This window comes from Bos javanicus, chromosome 8, assembly GCF_032452875.1.
Source record: "Bos javanicus breed banteng chromosome 8, ARS-OSU_banteng_1.0, whole genome shotgun sequence".
Lineage (NCBI taxonomy): Eukaryota > Metazoa > Chordata > Mammalia > Artiodactyla > Bovidae > Bos > Bos javanicus.
This window is the reverse complement of record NC_083875.1, coordinates 74,645,199-74,661,559: the sequence shown is the minus strand read 5'-3', so window position 1 is coordinate 74,661,559 and position 16,361 is coordinate 74,645,199. Positions and strand designations below refer to the sequence as shown.

The 16,361-nt window shown below is 42.5% G+C and overlaps 1 protein-coding gene across 4 annotated transcripts in view; it reads left to right on the top strand.

Moving 5' to 3' along the window:
- The window catches only part of ADRA1A (adrenoceptor alpha 1A), a 123,712-nt gene that overhangs the window by 87,800 nt on the left and 19,551 nt on the right, over positions 1 to 16,361 (top strand). The gene's annotated exons all lie outside the window — the stretch shown is intronic.

The following is a 16,361-nucleotide window of genomic DNA, read 5'->3' as shown; positions in this document are numbered from 1 at the left end:
TATATATGCGTATGGCACCCCACTCCAGTACTCTGGCCTGGAAAATCCCATGGACGGAGGAGCCTGGTAGGCTGCAGTCCATGGGGTCGCTAAGAGTCGGATATGACTGAGCGACTTCACTTCACTTCACTTCATACTGTATTGGTGTTTTTCTTTTTGACTTACTTCACTCTGTATAATAGGCTCCAGTTTCATCTACCTCATTAGAACTGGCTCAAATGCATTCTTTTTAATAGCTGAGTAATAGTCCATTGTGTATGTATACCACAGCTTTCTTATCCATTCATCTGCTGATGGATATCTAGGTTGCTTCCATGTCCTGGCTATTGTAAACAGTGCTGCGATGAACACTGGGGTACACGTGTCTCTTTTAATTCTGGTTTCCTCGGTGTGTATGCCCAGCAGTGGAATTGCTGGGTTGTATGACAGTTCTGTTTCCCATTTTTTAAGGAATCTCCCCACTGTTCTCCATAGTGGCTATACTAGTTAGCATTCCCACCAACAGTGTAACAGGGTTCCCTTTTCTCTGCACCCCCTCCAGCATTTATTGTTTGTAGACTTTTTGATAGCAGCCATTCTGACCAGCGTGAGATGGTACCTAATTGTGGTTTTGATTTGCATTTCTCTGATAATGAGCGATGTTGAGCATCTTTTCATGTGTTTGTTAGCCATCTGTATGTCTTCTTTGGAGAAATGTCTGTTTAGTTCTTTGGCCCATTTTTTGATTGGGTCATTTATTTTTCTGGAATTGAGCTGCAGGAGTTACTTGTATATTTTTGAGATTAATTCTTTGTCAGTTACTTTGTTTGTTATTATTTTCTCCCATTCTGAAAGCTGTCTTTTCACCTGGCTTATAGTTTCCTTCGTTGTACAAAAGCTTTTAAGTTTAATTAGGTCCCATTTGTTTATTTTTGCTTTTATTTCCATTACTCTGAAAGGTGGGTCATAGAGGATCCTGCTGTGATTTATGTCAGAGAGTATTTTTCCTATGTTCTCCTCTAGGAGTTTTATAGTTTCTGGTCTTACGTTTAGACCTTTAATCCATTTTGAGTTTATTTTTGTATATGGTGTTAGAAAGTGTTCCAATTTCATTCTTTTACAAGTGGATGACCAGTTTTCCCAGCAGCACTTATTAAAGAGATTGTCTTTTCTCCATTGTATATTCTTGCCTCCTTTGTCAAAGATAAGGTGTCCATAGGTATATGGATTTATCTCTGGTCTTTCTATTTTGTTCCATTGATCTATATTTCTGTCTTTGTGCCAGTACCATACTCTCTTGATGACTGTAGCTTTGTAGTATAGTCTGAAGTCAGGCAGGTTGATTCCTCCAGTTCGATTCTTCTTTCTCAAGATTGCTTTGGCTGTTCAAGGGTTTTTGTATTTCCATACAAATTGTGAAATTATTTGTTCTAGTTCTCTGAAAAATACCTTTGGTAGCTTGATAGGGATTGCATTGAATCTATACATTGCTTTGGGTAGTATACTCATTTTCACTATATTGATTCTTCTGATCCATGAACATGGTATATTTCTCCATCTATTTGTGTTATTTTTGATTTATTTCATCAGAGTTTTATAGTTTTCTATATATAGGTCTTTTGTTTCCTTAGATAGATTTATTCCTAAGTATTTCTTCAGGCATCTTTATTCTCAACTCAGGCCTTCCAGATTTTGCAAATCTATTTGAAGCATTGTCATCAATACCACAGGAATGGCTGGAAATTCTTGAGTGGTTTCTGTTCCTTGACCTTGAAAAGCTGTTTTAGTGGGCATGCTGCCTTCTGGACACCATCTTTTTGCTCCTTAGGATTAAGCCTTCATATATCAACCACAATAACCCCAAACCACATCCTCAGGAACAAAAATGCCCTATCACTCACTTGAGTCAACAATTACACACTATTATTCCTGTTGTTTATAATTTTCTACTTTAGGTGGCACTGTTGCAAAGACTCGCCTGCCAGTTCAGGAGTCTCTGGAGCCACGGGTTTGATCCCTGGGTCAGAAAGATCCCCTGGAGGAGGAAATGGCAACCCATTCCAATATTCTCACCTGGGAAATCCCATGGACAGAGGAGCCTGGTAGGCTACAGTCCATGGAGTCACAAAGAGTCAGACAAGACTGAGCAGGCACACAAGACATAGTACTAACTAGAGACTTTGAGTGAGCACTTGGATCATTTTACTCTACTAACTAGTTATCTAGCAAAGTGGATTTTCACTCTCCCAGACCCATGAACCTAATAAGTCCTAGTACAAAATTTGTGCTTGACCTTGAATTCATTGAAGAGGTACTGAGATGATTTAATCAAGGAAGATAAAATCAGGTTTGTTTTCTCAGACTCTCTCTGGCTACACTCTGAAGGTAGGTTATAAGGCAGTGAGACAAGAATCAGGAAGCTTAGTTAGTAGGCTGATATGGGGTCCTAGCTAGAAATGATGGTGGCTTGAATAGGATGGATGGTGACAAGGAGAATGAAGTTTCCGTGGTCTGCACTGGGTGAGTGGATGGAATGGAAGAGTTGGGAGAGTGAAGAATTGAGGATGACAGTGGGTGTCTGGCTGGGACAACTCAGGAGGAGGGGCGCCATCTGCTGAGGATGGAGCAGAGAAGAAAGAGTAGGTTTTGTGAGAAACAATGAGTTCAGTTTGTTTATGTTAAGGATGCAATGGTTTGGGAAAACCATGAAAGATGCCTGGGGACTTCCTTAGTGCTCTAGTGGTTAAGACTTCACCTTCCAATGCAGAGGATGCAGTTTTTACCCCTGGTTGGGGAGCTAAGATCCCACATGCCTACATATGGCCAAAAAACCAAAACATAAAACAGAAGCAACATTGTAAAAAATTTCAATAAAGCCTATAAAAATGCTCCACATCACACACACACAAAAGAAAGATGTCTGTTAATAGTTGTGTATGCAGAACTTGACTTCAGGAGCCAGATATGGTCTCAGGATGGAGATTGGAGAATTCATCAAAGCAAAAAAGAAATTGAAGCCATGGAAATGAATGAATGTCCCCGACCTCTATCTTCCCGCTTAGAGTATCAGACAGTTCTCAGTTAAGACTGCAAAGGCTTGGGTTACGTTTGAAAAGAATGAGCATGTCCCCTTGCAAGCAAAACTGAGCTTTCTCAATATTGCATTTATTATGAAAGATGGAGACATGGTCAGTTCTTTTTTTTCAAGGAGATCTCTAATCAAATCAGTGTCATACTCTATTGCCTTTTTAAATTAAAAAGTAAAGTTTCCCAGGAAAAAGTAAAGTTTTCCTGCACTTTAAAGTTGTTTTTTTCTAGCTGTGTTTAGAAGCCATATAACAGGTTCTGTGAAATCACTTTTTATTTTGGAAAATAAGCTATCAAAATGCCTATGCATATATGTTATGTCAGTTTGACTACCATCCACTCTGGATGAAGGTCAGGCACTCTGCTGGCCTGGCCCAGCTTGAGTCTAGGGCTGGAAGCAGTAGCAGGGGCTTCAAAGACCACCTACATCCCTGTCATAGCCTGGGCAGTGGAGGGGAACATGCAGGAGCTATGGGTGGAGACCAAAGTGCTAGTCATATTCTACCTTGAGCAGAGTTAGATGATACTCATGGAGGATGGCTACAGTATTCATGGACATGCCTCTGAGTGACCTGGTGGCCAGTGAGAGGACCTGGGGTTGTCATTTCCAAGTAAGGACTTGTCTAAAGATTCCATATCTTTGTGTGTGTGTGTGTGTGTGCTGGGTCTTCATTACTGTGCACACCCTTTCTCTAGTTGTGGCCATTGGGGCTACTTTTCATTTTAGTGCATGGGCTTCTCATTGCAGTGGCTTCTCTTGTTGCGGAGCATGGGCTCTAGGTGCACAGACTTCAGTAGTTGTGTCGCATGGGCTTAGTTGCTGTGAGGCATATGGGATCTTCCTGGCCAAGTATCGAACCTGTGTCTCCTGCACTAGCAGGCAGATTCTTATCCACCAGATTACCAGGGAATTCCCCAGATTCTATAGCTTTGCTGTCAGTCCTTGCCAGCTCCCCTGTCCACCTCTTACTATGTAACCGCCAGCCAGCTCCCATGTCCCTGATGGAATGGAGCCTGCCGTAGCCTATAAGCTGAGAGTGAAGAGACACCACCCCAATAAGCTCCTGTGCTTCCTCCTTGGGTGACCGATTTTGGTTGTTTCTGTCACTGCTTTGGATTTGTAGTGTTTGGCCTTGGATTCATACCCCGCAAATATGAGAGACTGCTGATGATTATCACATCTTAATTACAGGCTCCGACCTTTCCTACAGGACCCTATAAAATGTCTTTATAAGTACTGGAAGTAATCATTTTATGAAGTGCCTGCAACTTAGCTGTATCCAATTATTTGTAGAATGGTTTTATTTTCATGTAAATATAAGTGTCTTGAAGATCGGGAAGATATAAAGTGTTGGAATGTGAGTTAAGACAGGCTCTCTTTCTCCATTTAAAAGCGTTATTTCCAGCTGTAAGTAGTTGAAGCCCAAGTTTTATTCAAAATGTCATTTTCTTCCATTGGCAAATGTCATCCATTGATTCCATACACATTTATCGAGGATGCATTCAACACTGATGGAGATTAAATGAAGGATAAGAAGTATGTGTCCTTAAAGAGACACTGAAAATTAAGATTGAATGTCTTATCTATTCAACATATATTTGTTGTGAGCCTACAAACTGTTGGCATTGAGGACTTAGCCGTGAAATGTAAAGATAAAAACCTATGCCTTTGAGGAGTTCATATTCAAGGAAAGGGACAAAAAAAAAGAATAAGTATAGAAGATGGTGATGAGTGCTATTAGATTGGCCCATTAGGGGAGATGGTGAGAAGACAGGTGAGACTATGAAGAAGGAGGGGCTTGATGAGCTGGATTTTGAATACAACCTTTTTTTTTTTTTAAATTTTATTTTATTTTTAAACTTTACAATATTGTATTAGTTTTGCCAAATATCAAATGAATCCGCCACAGGTATATCTGTGTTCCCCATCCTGAACCCTCCTCCCTCCTCCCTCCCCATACCCTCCCTCTGGGTCATCCCAGTGCACCAGCCCCAAGCATACAGTATCGTGCATCGAACCTGGACTGGTGACTCGTTTCATACATGATATTATACATGTTTCAATGCCATTCTCCCAAATCTCCCCACCCTCTCCCTCTCCCACAGAGTCCATAAGACTGATCTATACATCAGTGTCTCTTTTGCTGTCTCGTACACAGGGTTATTGTTACCATCTTTCTAAATTCCATATATATGCGTTAGTATACTGTGTTGGTGTTTTTCTTTCTGGCTTACTTCACTCTGTATAATAGGCTCCAGTTTCATCCATCTCATTAGAACTGATTCAAATGTATTCTTTTTAATGGCTGAGTAATACTCCATTGTGTATATGTACCACAGCTTTCTTTATCCATTCATCTGCTGATGGGCATCTAGGTTGCTTCCATGTCCTGGCTATCATAAACAGTGCTGCGATGAACATTGGGGTACACGTGTCTCTTTCCCTTCTGGTTTCCTTAGTGTATATGCCCAGCAGTGGGATTGCTGGATCATAAGGCAGTTCTATTTCCAGTTTTTTAAGGAATCTCCACACTGTTCTCCATAGTGGCTGTACTAGTTTGCATTCCCACCAACAGTGTAAGAGGGTTCCCATTTCTCCACACCCTCTCCAGCATTTATTGCTTGTAGACTTTTGGATCGCAGCCATTCTGACTGGCGTGAAATGGTACCTCATAGTGGTTTTGATTTGCATTTCTCTGATAATGAGTGATGTTGAGCATCTTTTCATGTGTTTGTTAGCCATCTGTATGTCTTCTTTGGAGAAATGTCTAAATAGACAATACAACCTTTTTTCTTTAATTTTTTATTGATATTTGCTTTACACTATTGTGTTGGTTTCTACCATTCATCAACATGAATCAGCCACAGGGGACAGCCATATGTCCCCTCCCTCTTGAACCTCCCTCCCGTCTCCCACCTATCCCATCCCTCCAGGTTGTCACAGAGCACTAGGTTGAGCTCCCTGTGTAACACAGCAAATTCCCACTGGCTCTCTGTTTTACATATGGTAATGTTTACATTTCCATGCCACTCTCTCAATTCATCCCACCCTCTCCTTCCCCCACTGTGTCCACAAGTCTGTTCTCTGTCTGCGTCTTCATTGCTGCCCTGCAAGTATGTTCATCAGCACCATCTTTCTAGATTCCATATATATGTGTTAATATACAACATACGTCTTTCTCTTTCTGACTTACTTCACTATTTACAATAGGCTGTAGCTTCATCCACCTCATTAGGACTGACTCAAATGTGTTGAATGCAATGTTGAAGATAGATTTTTTTTTTATCAATTTTTATTGAAGTGTAGTTGCTTTACAATGTTGTATTAGTTTCTACTGCACAGCAAAGTGGATCAGCTCTCTGTATACATATACCCCTGTTTTTGGATTTCCTTCCCATTTAGGTCACTGCAGAGCATTGAGTAGAATTCCCTGAGCTATACAGTAGGTCATGGATGTCTGTCATACAGAGTGAAATAATTCAGAAAGAGAAAAACAAATATATTTTAATACATGTATGTAGAATCTAGAAAAATGGTATAGATGATCTTACTTGCAAAACAGAGAGCCCAGGAGCCGCAGCTACTGAAGCCTGTGCGCCCTAGAGCCCGTACTCTATGACAAGAGAAGACACTGCAATAAGAAGCCTGTGCACCACAACTGGAGAGTAGCCATGGTCACCGCAACTAGAGAAAACCCCATGCAGCAATGAAGACCCAGCACAGCCAAAAATAAATAAATAAATAATTATTTAAAAGCCAGAACATGATGACTTAATTACTGTTGTTTTCCTGAATCAAAATATATTTCACTAAGTAAAGGAGAAGAAAAAGTCTTGCCATCTGTTGAAAGTGCTTAGATTATGTATTAATTTTAAACAGACAATAACAAGGAGATTTTTGAGGGAAATGTACCTGATGAGTCTAGCTCTGGTCTAGCTGGTCATTCTTTCCTGAGTTATCTTGGGATAAGCATGCATGTTCTGGGAGACATGGCACTCTTTCAACAAGGAGAAATGCTGTTTGGGGCTTTGATAACTGGTGAGAGACACCATTTAAAGAGCTTTACTTCGAGCAGCTTGGATTCATCCAGGATAAAACCCCTGATTCTGCAGAGCTACACACTACACAGCCAGAAGGATCCCATAAAGAATGTCTTCCACTTGCAGAAGTATGAAGCATGAGACAACCTCTCCCCAGGTGACCTCTTTACCCATCAGGGGTGGTGGAGCAGTGGTTCTTGACAACAGTGTGCATGCTAAGTCAGTCTTGTCCCGCTGTTTGTGACCCCATGGACTGTAGCCCGTCGAGCTCCTCTGTCCACGGGGATTCCCCAGGCAAAAATTCTGGAGTGGGTTGCCATTTCCTCCTCCAGGGAATCTTCCCCACTCAGGGACTGAACTCGCATCTCTTAGTCTCCTGCATTGGCAGGTGGGTTCTTTACCACTAGCGCCACCTGGGAAGCCCTTGACAATAGTAACCATGGCCGATATACCCTGGTCCCCAGAAAATGAGAAAAAAGGGCAACTCTCCCATCCACAGTTGGTCCCCACAGTGCTCCGGGTTTGTTCTGTTCCATTCGTACCCTGCACACAGTGTGTGTCTTTTCCCCTGCTCACTGCACCCTCCCACAACTGCCATCCTTCCTCACACTACTATTTAAGCTACCCCAGAAAGCTCAGAAAAGACCAGCAGTTAACTCTTTCCAGGGAGCAATCATGTGACTGTCCTTAGAGGCAATTTTAAGTCCCAATTAACTAGGAGAAGAAAAGAGCAAGTCCTTCTAAAGAGGAGTTGAACTGACATCTTTTTGTCATGATTATAAGCTGGATGCTCTTATCAGGATGTATAGGCTAAGTGGGGGCTTCCCCGGTGGCTCAGTGGTAAAGAATCTGCCTGCCAATGCAGGAGATGCAAGAGACGGGGGTTAAATCCCTGCATGGAAAAGATTCCCTGGAGTAGGAAATGCTAACCCGTTGCAGTATTTTTGCCTGGAAAAATCCATGGACAGAGGAGCCTGGTGGGCTACCATCCATGGGGTGGCAAAGAGTCAAACATGACTGAGCATGCACGAATATAGGCTAAGTGAGGTGTGCCAGGCAGAGGTACCACTTTTGCTCAGCACCTGGGAGGTAGGCTTGGCCATACCTTGGGTCTCCAAGACCACTGTGAGTAGCTGATAGAAGCTGAAGCCTTCTTCTCCAGAAAATGAATCTCTGCTCATACAAAGACTGCATTTCATTTCATGGGAAGTCTATTCATGGATCTTGGGTCGAGAGCCCAGAGTTCCAGTTTGCAGTTAATCTGGCAGTGTTCTTAGAGATTTCTGTCCATTATTCCAGGAAGCTAACTTAAAGATTCTTGTCTGGCTGAGAATTGCATAAGGGTGGCCCCTGGATGAACCTCAGAAGGGCTCAGGCAAGTCACTGTGACACAGCCAAATCAGCCATCCAAGGTAGAACATCTGGTGGACTCCAGGGTGACAAAGAGCTTGAGTCTGTGCTTATACTCTGATTCCAACAGCTTTTCTCCCAAACTTAGCTCAATGGGGCAAGAACTGTCTTCGTGGCCAGAAGATGCCAACCGATCTGGCTTGAATACTGCTTGGCACGGGAGCTCCTTGGCCTGGGGAACTGGCCACCTATTTATGTAACAGCTTGTGTCTCTCCCCTATTCATTGGATGCATACCAGCCACACTGGACTGTATACCACACACATGGAGAGACCGCTGGTTAGACAAAGAGAAACAATTAAGGGTTATTTTCTCCCATGGCCACATAACATTAGCTTCTCCTTGGGTGTCCATGTTTTTTTAATTGAAGTTATTTAAACTCCAGTTTTCAAAATGTGATACCCTTCCAAGTGTATCACAAATGTGTGAGCCCTTCCAAGACCATCACCACTGTTCTCCTTTCCAGTGTCTGAACATTGCAACTTTTAAATAGTGTAGTTATTGATGACACTGCTCTCCTCCCCCTTCTTTCTCATTATCTCTGCAAAACCTGTTGTCATTCTATGACCACAGTTGGACATATCGCCATCAATACTTCCCATGCCATCATGCGGTTGCCAAATGGCCCAGCAAATCAGGAGAAGAAATGGAAGAAACTGAGCAGAGTCTGGGTCTCTGGACCACAGATGAGCAGATAGTTTTATGGAAACCACTTTCTCTTCTCATCTGTACACTCTTCATCTGTTGTGGAGGGGTTAACAGTGCCTGCTAGGTTTCCTAGTTTCTGCCACTCTTCACATTCTAACATCCTGTGACTCCAGCTAATTAAAGCTTGTCATAACCTGATATCTCTCAAAGTTGTCATTAAGATGTCAGGTTTTCAGGTAGGTGAAACTAAGTGTAGAAATTGGAAGGCTAGAACCAAGAAGACTGACTCATGGCTTCCAACTTCTGTATTGAGTCCCCCTGATTCGACAGGAGCTGAACTCAAAAGGCACCTTCTAATTATCAGTGCTGAGTTGGAATTTGAGAACTTCTGGGTTTTTAAAATTTTTTAATTGGAGGAAAATTGCTTTACAATGTTGTGTTGGTTACTGCTGTACAACAGTGTGAATCAGCCATATGTATATATGTACATCTTCCCTCCTTCTTGGACAGCCAAGAGTTCAAACTAGTCAATCCTAAAGGAAATTAACCTTGAATATTCATAAGAAGGACTGATGCTGAAGCTGAAGCTTCATTTGGCCACCTGATGTGAAGAGATGACTCACTGGAAATGACTCTGATGCTGGGAAAGACTGAGGACAAGAGGAAAAGGGGGTGACAGAGGATGAGATGGTTGGACGGCATTACCAACTCAACAAACACGAGTTTGAGCAAATTCTGGGAGATAGTGAAGGACAGGGAAGCCTGGTATACTGCAGTCCATGGGGTCACACAGAGTCGGATGAGACTGAGCAACTGAACAACAAACTCCTTCTTGAGCCTGTCTCTCTCTCCCCAGCCCCCTCATCCCACCCCTTCTAGGTCATCACAGAGCACCAGGCTGGGTTCCCTGTGCTATACAGCAGCTTCCCACTAGCCATCTGTTTTACACTTGATAGTGTATATATGTCAATGCTACTTTTTCAGTTCATCCCACCCTCTCCTGAGAACTGCATTTTTATCCTCATGTATTTTAGAGAGAACTGGAACACTGATGGATAAAACACACTTAGGAGGCCAGTATTGGCAGGAAAATAGTTTTCTTTCTATGGGGACCATTGAGAACAAACTGCTGTAACTTTGTAGCTAAAATGTGACTATAGTGTAGCCTTCACTGGGATGGGTCCTGGTATCTTCCACAATAAGCCTACAGATGAGCCCCAGATCAGAAACCAAAAGCGAAATGCTTCCAATGGAGAGGACATCGAGTGAGACTTAAGTGCATCATTTGAAATCGTCAGTTTCTATTTCTCCTTGGTATCTAGAGCCCTCGACAATGGAAAGGAGGATAGTGAATCTCCAAGGGTGAAGATGTAGATGGTGTTGAGGGGATAAACTCAGGCTCTTCCCGTCTCAGTCTGGCCAAGTTTTAGTCAACCAGAGTGTTTGGATGAACCCGAAAAGAGTCAGAAATTCTGCAGCAGGACCTAATCATGGAGGAAAGTCAGTGCATGAAAGAGTCTCTAGAGGCTTGGGGATTTTCCAAAGTTCGGGAATTCAGTGAAGCAAATTCACATGCAAGGGATGACCCGACCTGCAGGGGGAGGAGTTCCGGGAATTAAGCCGGAAGCTGTTTGTGTTTCTTGCAGCAGAATCTGAACAGAAATTGTTGAAGTGCCCAGTATACCTACAATGACAAGAGAAATAGAAGACCCCGTGTTCTTATGGATAATTCAAATGTCTGGCTCCTCCTGTGGAGCATGGTGAGAAAAATTAGAGTATTAGATACCAGTTAATTGCAGTAAGGTAAAGCAGATAGTGGAGAAAGCCATGACAAACCGCTCCAGTATTCTTGCCTGGAGAATCCCATGGACAGAGGAGTCTGGTGGGCTACAGTTCGTGCAGTTGCAAAGAGTTGGACACGACTGAGTGATGAACACACAAATCAGATAGTGTAAGGACAGCCCAAAGAACACCAGAGTTTTGAGCAGAAACTCTGCCAAAATGAAAGAGACAACAGAAGGAAGGCAGGGGCATGATGAGAAATAAGGGCTATGGCTGTGAGGCAGAGAAGAAGCCAGGCCACACTATGAAGCAGTGATAGGGGAGACAGGGAGGATTATTCAGTCAGTCAAGAAATTCATTCAGCCATTCATTCAGCAAAAATTAGGAGGATGCTTTCCTCAGTGGTTCTGTGGTAAAGAATCCACCTGACAATGCAAGAGGCACTGATTCGATCCCTGGGTGGGGAGGATCCCCTGGAGGGAGAAATGGCAACCCACTCCAGTGTTCTTGCCTAGGGAATCCCATGGACAGAGGAGCCAGGTGGGCTACAGTTCATGGAGTTGCAAAGAGTTGGACACAGTTTAGTGACTAAACAAGAACTTTGAAACACCAGCATTGTGCTGGGTTCTGGAGCTCTATGAGCAAGAACTGACACGGTTCCTGCTAAAAGGGAGTTTTCATCCTAGTGACTGGGTCCAGAGATGTCTGTCCCTAAACCAGGCAGATTCAACCCTGGTGCTCCATGTCGTGATGGGTAGACAACAAAGAGAATCATGATCAAGCTTCCTGATCTAAAAAATATCATCATCATTGAGAAGAAAGTGAGGTTGGGAAAAGAAATTGTGAGAAATTCAGAAAAGATGATGCCTGAGCAGAAAGCTTTGAGCAGAAGAAGGGATCCTGAGATGAGAGCACCCTGATGGGGACCACGAAACAACAGCTCTTTTCCAAGCCTGATGACAGCTCAATCTTCTCTTCCTAGAGAGGAAAAATGAAGGGAAGAAAGAGATCCAAAGATGTGAATAAGGGACTTCCCTGTGGTCCAGTGGCTAAGAATCTGCCTAACAACACAGGAGACTCCGGTTGGATCCCTGGTCAGGCAACTAAGATCCCACATGCCTTTGGAGCAACTAAGCCCATGTGCCACAACTAGAGAGTCCATGGGGTGCAACGAAAGATCCCACATAATGCAATGAAGATCCTGAGCGCCATAACTAAGACTCAACACAGCCAAATAAATAAATAAGTGCAATTCTTAAAAAAGATGTGAATAATATGAAGAAGTTTGGAAAGAAGCCCTGTACTGTCTTCTTTTAACTTTTGGAAAGCATTTGAAGGAAATACAGTTAGGAGTCTCTCTCCGAACCCCAGTTCAGTTCAGTTCAGTTGCTCAGTTGTGTCTGACTCTTTGCAACCCCATGAAGTGCAGCACGCCAGGCCTCCTTGTCCACCATCAACTCCTGGAGTCTACCTAAACTCATGTCCATTGAGTCGGTGATGCCATCCAACCATCTCATCCTCTGTCATCCCCTTCTCCTCCTGCCCTCAATCTTTCCCAGCATCAGGGTCTTTTCAAATGAGTCAGCTCTTCGCATCAGGTGGCCAAAGTATTGGAGTTTCAGCCTCAACATCAGTCCTTCCAATGAACACCCAGGACTGATCTCCTTTAGGATGGACTGGTTGGCTCTCTCTGCAATCCAAGGGATTCTCAAGAGTCTTCTCCAACACCACAGTTCAAAAGCATCAATTCTTCGGCGCTCAGCTTTCTTTATAGTCCAACTCTCACATCCACACATGACCACTGGAAAAACCATAGCCATGACTAGACAGACCTTTTTTGGCAAAGTAATGTCTCTGCTTTTTAATATGCTGTCTAGGTTGGTCATAGCTTTCCTTCCAAGGAGTAAGCGTCTTTTAATTTCATGGCTGCAGTCACCATCTGCAGTGATTTTGGAGCCCCAAAAAATAAAAGTCAGCCACTGTTTCCACTGTTTACCCACCTATTTGCCATGAAGTGATGGGATCAGATGCCATGATCTTATTTTTATGAATGTTGAGTTTTAAGTCAACATTTTCACTTTCCTCTTCCACTTTCATCAAGAAGCTCTTTAGTTTTTCTTCACTTTCTGCCATATGGGTGGGGTCATCTGCATATCTGAGGTTATTGGTATTTCTCCCAGCGATCTTGATTCCAGCTTGTGCTTCATCCAGCCCAGCATTTCTGATGATGTACTCTGCACATAAGTTAAATAAGCAGTGTGACAATATACAGCCTTGACATAGTCCTCTCCCAATTTGGAATCAGTCTGTTCTTCCATGTCCAGTTCTAACTGTTTCTTCCTGACCTGCATATAGATTTCTCAAGAGGCAGGTCAGGTGGTCTGGTATTCCCATCTCTTTCAGAATTTTCCACAGTTTATTGTGATCCACACAGTCAAAGGCTTTGGCATAGTCATTAAAGCAGACATAGATATTTTTCTGGAACTCTCTTGCTTTTGATCCAGTGGATGTTGGCAATTTGATCTCTGGTTCCTCTGCCTTTTCTAAAACCCCAGTTGGAAGCTACCAAAAGACAATCACCTGAAAGGGAGGATGAAAGACTGCAGGGAGGAGAAATGGGTCCCGTGACCTGCCTCTGTGGAGTTGTCAGATTGGGCATGGGCACATTGTGCTAGGTTTAGACACATCTAGGTGTTGTCACACACCTGATGGGATAAACCAAGTGGTTCATTTATGGGAGAGCCTCTGATCCAGAAGAATCTCCCATTCACTGTCTTAAAAGCCAATATCAAGAGATTTGCTATAATTAGCAAGACAGTATTTCTGCAGGGTTAAAACACGACTGTCTTTAAAATCTAGGTATAAATTCATTTTAACCATCTCCTTTCTCATCCTATGGGTTTCCCTGGTGGCTCAGATGGTAAAGAATCAGGCTGCCATGTGGGAGATCCGGGTTCAATTCCTGGGTCAGGAAGATGCCCTGGTGAAAGGAATGGCTACCTGCTCCAGTATCCTTGCCTGAAGAATTCCATGGACAGAGGAGCCTGGTGGGCTTCAGTCCATGGGGTCGCAAAGAGTCGGACGTGACTAAGAAACTAACACATTTATACTTTCTCCTTTATCATCCTATGCCTCAGCTGCCACCAGGAAATGGGTATTTTGAGCAGGGCACCTGAAGGAAAGGACTGATATTTATCTCTGAAGCTGTGGACATAACAGGAAGGCCAGAGTAGCCTGGCTTTGTAAGGAGACTTCAAAGGAGGGAAGAGGAATAGGAGGAAATGGACTGAAAGGAAATGTTGAGATGTCTTAATGCAGAACAGGACTCTGTGAATACAAAGAGTGTCCCTGAAGAAATTATGGGAAACTCCAAGGATCTGAAATCATCTCACTAGCATTAGCGTTCAGAATTCACATATTTTTTTAAATTTTTCTCTTAACTTAAATTCTTCAAATAAGGGACACATACTCCCCTCTCTAGCTGATTTACAGAAGAGTGAAATTCCCAGACAAGGTAATTTCAGGCATGCCCTGCTCATATATCCTAATTAAGCCCAACCCAAGGCCTGCCTTGAGAAGAGAGTCCCCTTAATCCTATCACTGTTGCTATTTGGAAGAAATATGGAACAACATATAGGCATCATAATTAGGATGGATTTTTCTGGAACTGACCACATTCATAAGAATCACCATTCATGTTCATATTAGCTGCTTTTTTCACCTCTAAGATTAAGTTTGAGAAACCATCTTTCTAGTTTAATTCCCTCAACTGTACCATTTATCATTCTCCATACATCATCCTCATTCTCTAGATATGCATTATTCTAATGTATTTTCAGATATGATAAAGGAACATAGGCCCTAAAGTCAGACTTCCCAGTTTCAAATCCCAGCTAACCCTCTGCCTGTGTGACTTTAGTTGAATTATTCTATCTCATTAAATCACAGTTTCTTAATTTGTAAAATGGGGATGTTGATATGAATCATATAACTTTTATTTTTATTAGAATACATTAACAGTTGATTTATAGTGTGTTAGTTTCAAATGTACAGCAAAGTGAATCAGTTTTACATAGATCCACTCTTTTGTAAATTCTTTTCCCATATAGGTATTTTCCCATACAGAGTGTTAAGTAGACTTCCCTGTGCTATACAGTAGGAATCGTATGACTCTTGATGTTACTCAGTTCAGTTCAGTTCAGTCGCTCAGTCGTGTCCGACTCTTTGCGACCCCATGAATTGCAGCACGCCAGGCCTCCCTGTCCATCACCAACTCCTGGAGTTCACTCAAACTCACATCCATCGAGTCGGTGATGCCATCCAGCCATCTCATCCTCTGTCGTGCCCTTTTCCTCCTGCCCCCAATCCCTCCCAGCATCAGCGTCTTTTCTAAAGAGTCAACTCTTCGCATGAGGTGGCCAAAGCACTGGAGTTTCAGAGGTGATTAAATTTATGTAGACTGTTTAGTACAGAGCCTGGCTCAAACCAGACACTCAATATGAGTACATTGTATTATAACTATAGGAAAATGTTAAAAGCTTTGGAGATAAAGAATAATACTTTCCCACTTAACAACCATCATCTCTGTATGTGCCTGTATGTGTTTTAATTTCTTTGAGACACATTGAATTTAACAGGGAATATGCTTCAGAGACAAAAAATACTCTCATCAATCATTGTACCATTTTGCCTTCTTTGGTTCTGCAATATTTAACTTTACTCTTTGTTTATATTTATGAGATTCTCCACTAAATTTCAGGGCACTGTTTGCCAGAGTAGATTTCTAAGCCTATCCATCAGTTTGTCATGACTCTGATGGATCTCTAGAGCAGAGAGAAAAAGAAAGACATAAAATCAAGATCTTTATGAGGCTGAAGCAAAAGAAAAAAATTGTGCAGAAAATAAATAACACTGGGCTAGCAGTTCTATATCTCTTTATCTATCACTGTATTAGTACATAGCTATTAAGTTTGTGACAACCACCTTAATCATTGTTTTTTTCATTTGGAAATTGAGTAATTGAATAAAATAACCTCTAAGACTGTTCGCACGGCGCTTCCCTGGTGGCTCAGGTGGTAAAGAATCTGCCTGCAATGCAGAAGACACTGGTTCAATCCCAGGGTCAGGAAGATCCCCTGGAGAAGGAAACGGCAGCCCCCATTCTAGTATTCTTGCCTGGAGAATTCCATGGACAGAGGATCCTGGTGGGCTACAATCTGTGAGATCACAAACAGTAGGATACGACTGAGCGACTAACACTTTAACACTGTTCCCACTTTAAGATAACTTGGTTTTGCCATTTTGCATCCAGGAGCTATGGGATAGTTATTATGTAAGACGTAAAGAGACCTGAAACTTGATTCCTGCTGGGTAAGTTAAAGGATGACTTGAGTAGGTAAAGAGGACAGTAAAGG